This window comes from Phaethon aethereus (genome assembly GCF_964289735.1).
Source record: "Phaethon aethereus genome assembly, chromosome: 1".
In the NCBI taxonomy this organism is placed as follows: Eukaryota; Metazoa; Chordata; class Aves; order Phaethontiformes; family Phaethontidae; genus Phaethon; species Phaethon aethereus.
The window spans coordinates 153,369,492-153,382,821 of record NC_138575.1 but is presented as its reverse complement, the minus strand read 5'-3'; positions in this window follow the sequence as shown (position 1 = coordinate 153,382,821).

The window sequence follows — 13,330 nt, the reverse complement described above, 5'->3', positions numbered from 1 at the left end:
ACAACCAGCATGGCTTAAACCTGCCCAACACAGGGCAGGTAAGAGGCAGTGGCCTCACAATGGGTCCCTGGTCTTCTTTTGTTTAGCAGCCTAGAAAAATTCTGCAGCAGGGCTGGAAACAAGCTGGTGAATGGGAAGGAGAGGTTTCCAGGCCAGATCAATTTTCCAAGTCATAAGTCTCTTCTAGTGTGTTTTGGTGCTTGATCTTTTTCCAGGTAGTGTTGAAGGGAAGAGAGGACAGGTGGCATCCAGTGGGGAAAAGAACAAAATAATCAGGCCTCTGCTGGCAATTTATTGAGAGGCCTTGAGCAGTTTCTTTATGTCTGGTTCTTTAACTTCATCTTCCCCAAGATAAGGTGTGGCATTCGTAGGGGCCATCTGCAGTGCCAGCCAGCCGTGGTGGCTGCACCACTGTGGCCTCTCCTGCAGGGAGCTGGGCAACAGAGTTCAGAAGTGGTCCCTGTGCCAAAGAGCTCCCCGTCTGAGACAGGGCCCAGGTAACAGGGGAGGAACAAGCAGAACCTTTATATGTGACAGAAGTACTTTGTGAACCTTGCACCTTTTAAATCTCCCCTCACCAAAAAAAACCCAATAGCGCCTGCAGCTGGAGACATTGGATGTACTTGGAATAGTAGTAAGAGACTCCTGTAGCAAGAGTCTCTCACACCAGTGGTAAGAGAAACCCCGTCTGTCACTTGCAGAAGAAATAAAAGATTGAAAAAGAAATAGGAGGGCAAAGTAGTTTTCTGCCTGGAAAATTGTTGAGCTATTTACAGCAAAACCCAAAGCTAATCTGTCTCAATTTTACAAGTAGCACTTCTGGAGGCATGAGCTGCCTTGTCATCCTACATTGACCAGATTAAGAGGTCAGGTTAACCACTGTGCTAATTCAGTTTGGCGATGAGTCAGGCTATGCCTACCTCTCTTGGACATTTTTCCACCTCTATGATCTTTCCAATGTCTTACATGAGAATCAGCATTTCATTGATCGTGCTTACATCACGCCCTTTCCCAGGGTGTCTCTGGGTGTCTGGCGAGTGCTGGTGAATGCTGACTCTACCAGTGCTACCTACAGCCTGCCCCACTGCACAGCTCCCCAGGGGACAGAGGATGAACAAAGAAAGCTGGACAGACTCAGAAGCTGACGAAGTGGAAAGCAGGGGCTCTAAAAAAATTTTACAAGGTTGAATGGGGAACTGAATGGGAGCTTCTAGTTTCAGGCTGTAGCCAAAAGGGTTAATGTGGGGTTTGGTTAAGTTTGTGAAGAAATAGGTAGAAACAGGGAAGAATTGGCAAATCTGTTCTTGCACAACCAGGTCCAATTATATTATCTGCCTTTTGAAGATGTTGAAGAATTTGAGGAGAGTGCAGTTTGCTGCCAGACAGAAACATTGTCTGGAAAATATCAGATAATGGCCTACAGGACATCCACTTCCCTCCAAGGCGGCCTCTCCGCATTGTTTTTGTGTGCTGTTGCCAAGCAAATCAGTTGGTCAGAAGAGGGTGAAGAAATCCAGCTTGCAGAGACGCCTTGCTGGCCCCCTGCAAACCCATTGCTGTAAATGATATATTTCCTCCAGTAAAAATTATCTCAGGGAAAAGAATAGAAAAAGAAAGTCTGTTTGATGAAAAGCTCATTCCATCTGCAGCTGCAAGGTTGATGAGACCTATTCAAAGGCAATTAAAGCGACATTACCCTTAGCATTTTAAGGAGGCTGCATAAACATCAGATGAAGTTCTTCAGCCCTGGAAGGTATTTACATCAGGAGAAGGAAATTATGCTCTCCAGAGCTTCTAGGGACATAGGCTGTGCTGAGGTCTGACTAGATTTACTTCCCTGTGCAGCACTTCCAGAGGCACTATGAGCATTGCCCAATATTTGTTGATGATGTATCTGATGTACAATTGGTTTGACAACAGCAGTGACTGATTTGGTTGCAGCAACAGGTAGTGTTGTGCTTTTGAGGAATACAGCAAAACTTCCCATGAACTTGGGAAGCTGATGGCAGATGTACACTGGTAACTTGGAAGAAAACATGTCAGTCCCTTTTAATGGAGACAGGGCAGAGACGGGAAAATGTTACTAGAGAATGATGGGGGAAAAGGGGAATTTTACCCAGCCTATCGACTGCTCAGGGGCAAGCCTCATGCTTTGTAAGATGGAAAGTGACTCGTCGTTCCAACAAACACCACAGGACTGCTGATGTGGAGGCAAGACCTATGGGAGGGAAAACTATGGTGACTTTGGAATATTTTTTGGATGTCTCAGTCTAAGCTGGAGCAGCTGAGCTGCAGATAGCCCTACACCACTGAGGACTAAGTGGCAGCCCTCAGGGGTCAGCCCTGCTCAGGCTCTTCAGCCTTCTGGCAGCCTGTCTGCGTGAAGGCTTGCTGGGAGGCTTTGGAGGAAGGCAGCTTTCTCATTTCTTTCATAATTCTTACTCGACAGATACGGTGTCTTCAGATTCCCCTCACTGAAGGGCCAGCTGACAGACGAAAGTTTCACACTCTAGTTCCTTCTAATCCTCCAAATATCTCGGTGAAAAACAGTCCTCTAGTTAAAATACTGCAACAGCTCCATTCAGTGCTGTTGATAGATACCAAGTGCAGACATCAGTGGCAATGAGCAAGCATCATTGAATGCAGATGTGTGATAAGGGTAGATAAATGTCCCCCATCAAGCAATTCTCCTGCATGTGGCTCTACTGAACTTAGTCTAACAGTGGCAGCGATGGAGTCTGTGACGATTTTTTGCACGTTCCAGAACAGAGGTTTCCAAACACAAGCTCACATTGACCAGAGGGTTTGTAGGATCAGTGGCTCTCAATATGGAGTGGGCAACAGAGAAGTTTGTAGACTGCTGTCCCATGCTGAGCAGGCTTTTGGGGTGTTATTTTCCAGGTTAAGATATCAACTCTTAGTTTCAGTAGGATTTGAAAGGATTTAAGACCACATGGGCCTTCCTCTCATCAAGAAAAGCTGAGCAGGATGCTGTGCCCTCTCTGGTCCAAGGGAACTGAACGATGAGCAGCTCCAGTGACTTACCTCACCTGACTCCACAGGTCATCAGGGGCACTGAAGTCATGTCCCCTAGATGCTGGAGGGACTCAGGGCAAAGCATCATCACCAAGCCCTCAAAACTGAATCTAAGTCTCATTTTGTTTGCTGATAGTTCAAAACCCTGGAGGTCAAGCTTTTAAAACCCATTTAACAAGAGAAAGCGTGTGTGACTCTTGGGCTGATGTACATGTTTCATACACTCACTGTATCAAAAAAGTCTCTCAGAGCCACCTTCCAGATCACTGAGTGAGGCGAAGCCCTCCATTAGGGAGCCCTAGACTAGCAGAAAGCCTAGCTATCGCAGAGGAGTCTAAAGTATATCTGGATGGTGACTGTTTGGGTGTGCGGCTCTCACTGCCTGAGGAAGAGGTGGTTTATCTCGTGCGTTACGCTGAGTGCTTAAAGCAAAAATTGATCCACTCCTAGAGTACGCAACTCTGCTCTCACTCACCCATGGAAGAAGCACCGGTTGGAGAGCAGCAAGGGCGAAGATTTAACCTCTAGCAGGTTTCTCACAGATGAATTTGCGCCTGTCCTTCTCATCTTTTTCAGTTGCCAAACTCAGAGAAGTTCTTGTTCAGGGAAAATTTTTCTGTGAAGTTTTAGCCCAGCAGTGCCTTCCCCAGCTTTTGAAAACATGCATGGTAACACACAGCTCTCATTAGTGGGAAGGGGCCTCTTTACGTTCTGTTGAGTGGAAATCTTCCAGCGTCATCTCACCTGTGCCTCTTAGAAGAGAAACAGAACAGAAGAAAGAATATTGTATTTAACACTGGTTTCTTCTTCCTCTCATAGGCTTTTGCATTTGCAACAGATGCATTTTGAGAACAGCAGTCCGAGCGCACTCCCACTTCACTGGTGCAAGATGAACGCACTTTCTGCATTGCCCCCAGACCTGCCCACCAAAACCACTGCTTTGCATTATGAAAGCAGGACTCTGATGAAAGAGCAAGTTAAATTTAGGCCACAGAAAATGGGTGCAAGACAGATCAGCAGCAGAGCCTAAGTAGCAGACAGGGGTGAGAGCAGGTATTCACCTAAGCACAAAGCTCCATGTTGAAGGAAAGGGATCATGGCTTCAGCGTAGCCCTTTAGAAATAAGCATTAGAGATCACAGCCTCCCCCTGAACCAACCACAGCATCATATAATGGGTGTTAGTCCTCTGTGTAAGGCGATCTGGACACAGGAACAAACCAGGCTGAAGCTCTGCTTTTCTGTTTTAATTAGCATCTGCTTCTCAGCTGGTCCTTGTCAGCCCTCATAGCCAAGGATGAGATGCTCCAGCATCTGGAGACAGACATCTCAGCTAGCCAGTGCATAAAACATCTAGTCTCTGGCAACGTAGCAGAAAGCAGCCTGTGCCACAAGCACACAGCTCCTGCCAGCCCTATCTCTGTGTCTGACCAGGCGAAGGGCACAAAATGCTGCCGTTCAGCGGTGCCACAGAGAAGGGGCTGGCTGCGAAGTGCTCTGCTCCCAGGTCCCAGCCTTGGCTCGAAACTCAGGCAAACATTTCTTAAGAAGGGATATCTGCAGATCATCATGCAGTGCAAACAAAAAGAACTCAGCAGATCTGCACAGAGCAGGGGGCAAAGCCAGGCAGCTGGCGTGATTTATATCTTCCAGGATGCGCCCTGGAGAGGTGCCCCACGGCCACAGGTTACAGCCTCGCCAGCGTCAGCGGGGCACATCTCCCTTCGGCAAGCTCCCCGGGCCCACACAGTCCTGCCAGTGCTGGCTGGTAGCGTGTGGGGAGCAGGATCTGCTCCTCCCAGGAAGGCTGCCAACAGCTACCCCCAATGCCACGGGAGGATGGTGACAGCAGAAGGGGCTGGGGGAGGTCAGGTTTGGGTTAAGGTGCAGCGGGGAAGAGGTCTGAATGCATGGTACCCTGGAGGGGACACATCCCCTGTCCTTAGGTCTCTGGCATGCCTCATCCCTGTCCAGCTGAGATCTAGATCCCTCCCCAGACCAAGATCTGAGCAGCTCCTGAGGCTGCTGAGAGCTGACAAGGACCAGCTGAGAACCCATTTAGCACTGCTCCTTCTCTCTCCTGCTTCTCCGGCCTCACCCAGCCTGGGAGACAGCCCAGCTCCTCTGGGGCCTGGATGCTAGGGAAGAGGCAGAGGTGGTTTGCCAGCAGCTCTCTGCTAAGGACTCTGCACTGCTACCAACCCCACCTGACCCCTGCAAAAGAAACAGCAACGCACAAGGGATGCTTACTCCATCCGAAGGAAGCGCTTTATGGTTGTTCTTGGTCAGGCAGCCGAGGGGCTCTAAAGAAGTCTTCGCCTGATCATATTTCACAAGGCTGATCAAATATAGTATTATTCTTGTTTTGCTAGTGCTTGCAAAAACAACAGGAGGGTAGCCCCGCTCCCAAATTCAAGAATGCCAGTATCCTTCACATTTTTTAGACTTTTTTTTTTCAGATCTATTTTCAGAACATAAGCCCTTTGGGCCAGCTCTAAGATGGATGTGGTTGTTACGGTACTAATGCTGTAAGGCCCTGTGGCCTTGGGTTTTCTTCCCAACTGCCCCAGAAATGACCATGGGGCCAGCTCTAGGTCTGCGGTTCCCAAGCTGTGATCCACACCACAGGAATTGCTCATGGCACTGGCAAGTTAAATACACAGTTGTTTTCCAGCACGAGTTTAAGAATAAGGATGTGCAGCTCACCCAGTCAAGTGGGTTTCCCTTCCCAGGCCGGAAAAGAGAACAGAACAGGCAAATCGGGGGAGCAGAGATTCTTAAAATAAGATCAATATCACACCCATGCAATACAACAATAAGTACAAAGTAAACCGAAAGCAATAGCCAGGAAATTCATTGCTGCTTGGGAGCACTAGATCTAAGCGATACCACATGAGAATAGCCACCCTCGCCGTTTTGATCCGTTTGACAGTGCTGAGGCAGCAAGGGATTTACCTTTCTCATCTCTGGCTGCCCTCTGCCAAGCAGCAATATCCTTTTTTCCAGTACCAAGTGCCCAGTTAAAACCACTATGGACACACCAGACACAGCTTGAACCCATCTGCTCAGACACACTCTGCCTGTTCGGGAGGGGACACTTTGCCCTGGCAGCCTTCACAGTGCACCAGGCGCTGTCGGAGCAGCTCCAGCTTTGTACTTAACCAGGTGTCCGTCCTGTCCTGCCGCAGGAGGCAGAAGAAAAAAAGCCAGTACAATCCTGCAGAGCATGTTCTGGCAAGACATGGGAACCCACGGCACGCCCGCACCCCACCTGGGTCAATCGTGTGGCACCAGCTGAGTCAGCAATGCACAGAGCCAGCGCCGGGTGCTCACAGAAAAGTGCTCATGAGTTTCCCCTGGTTGGGGTCATTGCAGAACAGCGGGTGCTGAGCAGTGCTGTGGGACGGATCCTGCATGAGAGCACTCCCACCTAGTGGCCTGAGCCTTCCCTGTGGCACCCAAGGCAAGAGAAAAAAACCCTGCTGAGGAGAACCAGGGCTTGCAAGGAAATCACTGCTGCAAAATGAGGGTGCGTAAAGTAAAGTAGAGTGACAATGCACATCACAGCCGCTGGGCTCCTCTCCTGTCACCCTGGGTGGGGTTCATCTCACCAGCTTTAGATGTCTTTACTGTAAGCTCACTCACTGGAATGCCATGTTCCTTGCGGTCAACAGAAGGGAACCGCAAATTTTTAGGGTTTGATTAGTTTCATTCTAGGTAGACATCTAAAATTGTGAATTATGCTCTAGAGGGGCCTCTCTCTTTTCCCCAACTATTAAAGGAGGTTGAGTAACTAAGTGAAATGTAAGCATCTACATGGTGGACATCTACATTCGGAGGGACAGATCCTATCTTCTTTGTCTTATGGCTGTTACTGAATTAATTTGGAATACAGATCTTGCTTCCTGTGGATGTCAATGAGACATCAGAAATTGCCTGGTTAAATAACACTCAAACAGTGCTGTAAGAGTTGTATATGAACATATTCAGCGGAACATCATTCCCCATCCCCTGCAAAAGAAAACGCACTTACAATTAATGCACTTTCAAAGCTCCTAATCTCCGTTTTTGAACACTCAGCCTCTGTTTGAGAGGGAGATGGGATGAGGGGGACCCCAGAGGTCCCTTACACACCAAGTCTTTTGGTGATTGTCTACGTAGCAATGGCAACCAAGACTAGGGCAGTGGTGAACAAGAGGTCTGAGACACGGGAAGGGGCAGCAGGCTGGGCCTGGCACATGGAACAAGAGGAAGGCGCTGGGAAGCAGGGACTGTGCCCATCTCTTCTCCCCAGCCACCAGATCTGGGCCTTTAATAAGGCCAAGTGCCGGGTCCTGCACTTGGGTCACAACAACCCCATGCAACGCTACAGGCTTGGGGGGGAGAGGCTGGAGAGCTGCCCGGCAGAAAGGGACCCAGGGGTGCTGGTTGAACAGCCGGCTGAATAGGAGCCGGCAGTGTGCCCAGGTGGCCAAGAAGGCCAACAGCATCCTGGTCTGTATCAGAAATAGTGTGGCCAGCAGGAGTAGGGAAGTGTTCATGCCCCTGTACTCGGCATTGGTGAGGCCACACCTCTAATCCTGTGTTCAGTTTTGGGCCCCTCACTACAAGAAGCACATTGAGGTGCTGGAGCGTGTCCAGAGAAGGGCAACGAAGCTGGTGAGGGGTCTGGAGCACAAGTCTTATGAGGAGCGGCTGAGGGAACTGGGGTTGTTCAGCCTGGAGAAGAGGAGGCTGAGGGGAGACCTTATCGCTCTCTACAACTACCTGAAAGGGGGTTGAGGTGAGGTGGGTGTTGGTCTCTTCTCCCACGTAACTCACGATAGGATGAGAGGAAATGGCCTCAAGTTGCGCCAGGGGAGGTTTAGATTAGATATTAGGAAAAATTTCTTTAATGAGAGAGTGGTCAAGCGTGGAACAGGCTGCCCAGGGAGGTGGTGGAGTCACCATCACTGGAAGCATTCAAAAAACGTGTGGACATGGCATTTCAGGAAATGGTTTAGTGGGCATGGTGGTGTTGGGTTGATGGTTGGACTTGATGATCTTGAAGGTCCTTTCCAACCTTAATGATTCTGTGATTCTGTGAAGAGATGAGGACAGTTTTGGAAGGGCAGGGCCAAGCCTGTACATTTAGAAGGAGGGAGGAACGGAGGGATTGGCAGAAGAAGTTGTGCCAGGCAGAGCAACCTTGCCTGGAGGGACCCCCAGCAGCCCCGTCCTGCAGCACCCACCTGCAGGGAGCCAGGGGAGAAGTGCCCCACTCTCCTCCTTGCTGGCTCCGGGCAGATGGACAACCACTGCAGCTGCAGGTGGTCCATGCAGACATGGCTCTGTGGTGGCTCACAGGGTTTTCATCCAGGTGCTGCTCTGAGAAACACAACAGAAACCAACAGCTCTCTCTTGTGGCAGGAAATGATGCTTAGGTAGCAGAAACAGGCAGAGAAAATTAATTACTGAACAGCCTGATTAAGGGAGCATCGTTCAACTTTGGGAGTCTGGTGGGCAAAACCAGCTCTCTTTTTTCTGCTTGAGCCTGCCCAAGGCCGCTTGTCTCTTGCTTTACCTTGACTGTGTCAGGTCCCACCCAAAGAGCCAAGCAGGCTCTCAAACACCAGTGTACCTGGTGCCTTCCAGCCCAGCAAGATGGGTCCTGCCTTCCTCCAGCCCCCATGAGGATTTCCAGGCCTTCCTCCTTTTATGGCTGATGCTTACCTACCTGCAAAGACCTGCCAGAATCTTCTGCACTGACAACTTCTAAATAAAGTGAAAGCGTGGGCCATCTCCTTCCGACACCAAAATAACTTGGGCAGCAGCTCCTTTCTGCTGAGAATCAGTGTCAAGCGCCCTCAGAGGGCCCTCCAAACCACTCTGTACGAGGGCGTTTTGCTTACCATTCCTCCCTCCTGGCATCTTCAAGAGAAATCATGCTAAGGTGACTTCTCTGGAGTGAAAAAGGATGACATTTTTCAGAAAAACGAGGTTCGGGTATGGCTTTCAAGTGTGAAACCTGCCTTTGAGCCTGTGGCAGTCTTCACCAAGGGAATTCATGGCAGCAAAGAGCTGCTGGGGACGGTGCTGGAGGAACTAGCACAGTTCCAGCTCCTTGGTAAATTCTGAGGAAACATGGTACTGTGCCAGCAGGAAAAGCTGAACTTCTCTCTGGTTTTGCCCAGTTCTCTGGCTAGAAGAAGAGCAGGACCCTTGAGGAGCTGCCAGGCTGCACACATAGACAAGGCAAAAGATGAAGACGGGGACACGGGTCACCTAAACAACAAAGGGGACATATACACAGGCAATGCGGGCTGCAGAAGAAGGTCGTGCCACAGACAGTGCTGCATGTCGGTGATTTTAATAGGGAGCATGAGGTGGGATTCAAATGGATTCAGAGCATAGCTGGGAGATGCATTCGCTCTGGTGGCAAAGCCGTTTGAGGTGGCTTGTCCCCACCTCATCAGGGTGTGCTGATGCAAGTGTTTGTGAGGCTGCTGTAAACCTGGTCAGGTGGATGGTCCAGGTTTTTCCAAAATCTCCGCCTCTTTTAACAAGTCCCAATTATTTCCCTGATTCAATTGCGTCAGTGCTATTAATAGGATGCTGAATCACAGCCAGGGTGGGGGAGCAGGAATCTCTTTAAGGGGGCTTTACCACAAGAGAAAACATACCATGGGGTTGTCCTCATAACACCGTGGCTCAGCAGGAGGCGAAGCATTTGCATCTCCAGACATCACAGATGAGCCTGGTTATTTTTAAAGTTGCTTTTCTCAGCTGTGAGCCTCTCCAGTCATTTCCATCACGGGCATAGGATGTCATGGCTGCCAGAGGATGGCTTCTGGAAGGATGAGAAGTAGGAATTAGCTGAGCTGTAACACAGAAAAGCTTGTTAAAGAAAGCAAAACAGAAGGTGTTTCAGGGTGGCCTTTTTGTGCACAGTGTCTGTTTTCATCTAGTACTTCCCTTTTTTCCCCCCTATAATTAATAAAATTTGCTTCCTTTATTTGTGTCAGCAGATTTCTCTACACAAACATGATGACTGCAGTTTTACTTTCCACCCCCAGAGAAATACATGGCTACACTTAACCAAAGTGCCTTTCTTAATCAAATAAATTAATTTATGCACACCTCTGGTACCTGATGGCAACCCCGTGCACCACTGTCACCTCTATCAAGACTTACTTGTTTTCACCTAAGAGTCCATATCCAGGCAGTACATTTGTTGTGGCTTCAAGTGAATAATAAAAAACATAAATATTTTGACAGGTTTAGGGTAGGACAGTGCAACAGTGACAACTGTGACAGAGGTTAAAGAAGGTGAGTGAATTTAGTAAAATTAGTCAGACACCATTCAGGCCCCACACTTGTGGAGAGAATTTGCTCTTAATGTTAACGAGAACTGTGTACATCCAGCGTATGTTTTTGGTAAGATTCAGCACAGCAACGTTTTCAAACCAGTAAAAAGCCAATTTCCCTTTTTATCATTTAAACATTCTTTACATTTATCCCAGGCTGCTGGTGAGCCTTTAATCAACACATCCACATTAACTTTGCAGGCAAACCTACTAACAGAATCACAGAATCACTAGGTTGGAAAGGACGTTCAAGATCATCAAGTCCAACCATTAATCCAGCGCCACCATGTTCCCTAATCCATGTCTTGAAGCACCACATCCACACGTTTTTTGAATGCTTCCAGAGATGGTGACTCCACCACCTCCCTGGGCAGCCTGTTCCACGCTTGACCACTCTCTCAGTGAAGAAATTTATCCTAATATCCAGTCTAAACCTTCCCTGGCGCAACTTGAGGCCATTTCCTCTCATCCTATCGCTGGTTACTTGGGAGAAGAGACCAACACCCACCTCACCACAACCCCCTTTCAGGTAGTTGTAGAGAGCAATAAGGTCTCCCCTCAGCCTCCTCTTCTCCAGGCTGAACAACCCCAGTTCCCTCAGCCGCTCCTCATAAGACTTGTGCTCCAGACCCCTCACCATCTTCGTTGCCCTTCTCTGGACACGCTCCAGCACCTCAATGTGCTTCTTGTAGTGAGGGGCCCAAAACTGAACACAGGATTCAAGGTGCGGCCTCACCAGTGCCGAGTACAGGGGCACGATCACTTCCCTACTCCTGCTGGCCACACTATTTCTGATACAGGCCAGGATGCTGTTGGCCTTCTTGGCCACCTGGGCACACTGCCGGCTCATGTTCAGCCGGCTGTTCAACCAGCACCCCCGGGTCCCTTTCCGCTGGGCAGCTCTCCAGCCACTCCTGCCCAAGCCTGTAGCGTTGCATGGGGTTGTTGTGACCCAAGTGCAGGACCCTGCACTTGGCCTTATTAAACCTCATACAGTTGACCTCAGCCCATCGATCCAGCCTGTCCAGATCCCTCTGCAGAGGGACCCTACTCTCCAGCAGATCAACACTCCCACCCAACTTGGTGTCATCTGCAAACTTACTGAGGGAGCACTCAATTCCCTCATCTAGATCATCTATAAAGACATTGAACAAGACCAGCCCCAGAACAGAGCCCTGGGGAACACCACTTGTGACCGGCCACCAGCCGGATTTAACGCCCGTTCACCACAACTCTCTGGGCTCGGCCATCCAGCCAGTTCCTCACCCAGCAAAGAGTAAACCTGTCTAAGCCACGAGCCGCCAGTTTCTCCAGGAGAATGCTGTGGGAGATGCTGTCAAAGGCTTTACTAAAGTCCAGGTAGACAACGTCCACAGTCTTTCCCTCATCCACTAGGCGGGTCACCTGGTCATAGAAGGAGATCAGGTTGGTCAAGCAGGACCTGCCTTTCATGAACCCATGCTGGCTGGGCCTGATCCCTTGGTTGTCCTGCAGATGCCCTGTGAGCACTCTCAAGACCAACCACTCCATGATCTTCCCCGGTACAGAGGTCAGGCTGACAGGCCTGTAGTTCCCGGGATCCTCCTTCTGGCCTTTCTTGTAGACAGGTGTCACATTGGCAAGCCTCCAGTCGTCTGGGACCTCCCCTGTTAACCAGGACTGCTGATAAATGATGGAGAGTGGCTTGGCAAGCTCCTCCGCCAGCTCTCTCAGTACTCTCAGGTGGATCCCATCAGGCCCCATAGACTTGTGGGTGTCCAGGTGGTTTAACATGTCCTTAACTGCTTCCTCCTGGATTATGAGGAGTACATTGTGCTCTCCATCCCCATCTTCCAGCTCAGGGGGCTGAATACCCTGTGGATACCTGGACTGGCTATTAAAGACTGAGGCAAAGAAGGCATTAAGTACCTCAGCCTTGTCCTCGTCCTTGGAGACAATGTTCCCCGCCATATCCAGTAGGGGATGGAGATTCTCCTTGCCTCTCTTTCTGTTGTTAATATATTTGTAAAAACATTTTTTTGTTATCCTTTACGACTGTGGCCAGACTGAGCTCTAGCTGGGCTTTTGCCTTTCTCATTTTGTCCCTGCTTGACCTAACAAGATCCTTGTACTCTTCGTGAGTTGCCTGCCCCTTCTTCCAGAGGTGATAAACTCTCCTCTTTTCCCTGAGCCCCAGCAAAATCTCCCTGTTCAGCCAGGCTGGTCGCCTTCCCCGCCAGCTCTTCTTACGGCACATGGGGACTGCCTGCTCCTGCATCTTTAAGATTTCCTTCTTGAAGACTGTCCAGCCTTCCTGGACCCCTTTGTCCTTCAGGACTGTCTCCCAAGGGACTCTCTCAACCAGTGACCTGAACAGGCTGAAGTCTGCCCTCCGGAAGTCCATGATAGCAGTTTTGCTGACCCCTGTCCTTACTTCACTCACAAATGAGAATTCTATCATGTCGTGGTCGCTAAGCCCAAGACGGCCTCCGACCACCACACCTCTCACCAGTCCTTCTCTGTTTGTAAACAGCAGGTCCAGTAAGGCACCTCCCCTGGTGGGCTCACTCACAAGCTGCGTCAGGAAGTTATCCTCCACACACTCCAGGAACTTCCTAGACTGTTTCCTCTCTGCTGTGTTATACTTCCAGCAGATGTCCGGTAGGTTGAAGTCCCCCACAAGAACAAGGGCCAGCGAACGCGAGACTTCTGCCAGTCGCTTATAGAATGTCTCATCTGTCTCTTCGTCCTGGTTGGGTGGTCTGTAGCAGATTCCCAGCAGGATATCTGCCTCATTGGCCTTCCCTCTCATCCTTACCCATAAGCACTCGACTTGGTCTTCACAATCATTGATTTCTATGCAATCAAAACACTCCCTAACATACAGAGCCACCCCACCGCCTCTCCTTCCCTGCCTATCCCTTCGGAAGAGCTTATAGCCATCCATTGCAGCACTCCAGCCATGAGAAGC